Genomic DNA, 1,855 nt, shown 5'->3' with positions numbered 1-1,855 from the left:
TGTTTTTATATAATAGCAAATTGATTCTGAACGACAATCACGTTTCACCAACTTCGACCCGTGGGGCGGTCATCGAAAAAATGTTAATTGAAGTAACTTGTCGCAAGAAACCTTCTCGCGGCCATTTGTTTCAACTAATATCTTTTTGATGACTGTCCGCGCTTGTCCAGTTGTTGCAGCCGTCATCTCAATTATCAGCATTCAAAGTTGGAAAATGTATTCAAGTGGCTAAAACTGGTGCACCGACCCTACCCATATCCTTTCGCTATTGAGAGGAAAAAACACTAATATTTTCCGTTTGTATTTCATAGCAAAATTGATCAAACAAACGAAAAATATCATTTTGTTGTCCACTTTATATGAACTATGTATACATTTTTACACCTGCTCTTATTCTTTCTAATCTTTCTTTGTTTGACCTTTTAAACTTGAATCTACTTATTCCTACCCCTCGCATCTTATCAAACAATAATATCTTCCTCCTCTCCCAGAAACCTGATTATTTTTGTAAATATTTTAATTAAAAAAATGGTCCATTATTTTACTTTAAGAAATTAGAAGCTTTCCCTATGGTATTTTTTTCTAAATAATTTTGCAGACAGTTAAACAGTAAGATTCTAACAAAATGAACTTAGGTACAGTGCACATAATTATTATATAATATTTAAAAACAAGTTTGTAATGTATAAAACAAGTAAAGCGGCAATCATTGACATATTTTGAAATTATAACTAATAATTTTTGACTAATTGGTTAAGATACAAAAAATAGGCAGTAGTTAATATTTATTACCAGCAATCATAAATGTATGTGCTCAATAGTTTAGTGCTTATCAATTACATTATACAAATTTTTAACTGCTTTGCTAAAAATATTAATGAAAAAATTGCATAAACTTACCATTACATAAATGCTAATAACAATAGCTGTAATTACTATCACTATCAGGGTAATTTATGTAGGAGATTTTCGCATTTTTAGCTAATAAACATAAATTTTTGGGTTGAGCATCGCAAATAAGTATCTGTTCGTATTTAAAGGGTCTAACGAAAAAACCATGTAGGGGCCACAGTTTTCAAAACACGTTTTATTGGCTCGGAAATTGTTCAAAATGAAAACGCCCATTGTAGTGGAAGAAGATGTGGACATTTTTATTGTTTTGAGCCAATTTCTATCTAAACAATTAAAAAATATATAACCTACGGTAAAACTAATAGCGTCATTTGATTATGCAGAAAAAAGCATAAAATCTATGCATTGGACAATTTTTGGATCCACCCAGTTTGGAATATATAATAGGAACATAATTTCTGGACAATAAAGTAATTGTACTTGTATACTCCGTCACCGATTGGGTCTATAAAAATGATGAAAGGCTTACGCTCTATATATATATATATTATATATATATATATTTTTTTTTTCAATTCACTGATATATTAGTGAAAATAATAAAAGTTGCCTCTAGTTAACAAAACACATAAGAATGCAAGAATGTTAATTAAAGTATAAAAAGTCAATTTTAAAAACAAAATTTCCCCTGTAACCTACATTATTAGAACTGCAGGCAAATTTCGATAAGCATTTTCTCGAAAAGTATCCCCTGTCCTAAACGTAAAATTAAAACATCTTGCATTTTGAGAACATTTATTCGCTATCCTGATAATATTTTTTCTTCACACTTACGGGTTCTGTCTTCTCATCCTCTATTCATCTTTCATAATAATTAGTTTACATCTCAAACTTTAATGCAATAAATACAACCTAGATACTCGAAAGGAAGATAAATGTTGGAGAAAAGCCACGGATCCTTATTGCTAAACACCTGTAACCGCGCAATATCGGTCAGATGTGT

This window comes from Belonocnema kinseyi, chromosome 1 (genome assembly GCF_010883055.1).
Source record: "Belonocnema kinseyi isolate 2016_QV_RU_SX_M_011 chromosome 1, B_treatae_v1, whole genome shotgun sequence".
NCBI lineage: Eukaryota > Metazoa > Arthropoda > Insecta > Hymenoptera > Cynipidae > Belonocnema > Belonocnema kinseyi.
Note: the sequence above shows the minus strand (reverse complement) of the source record.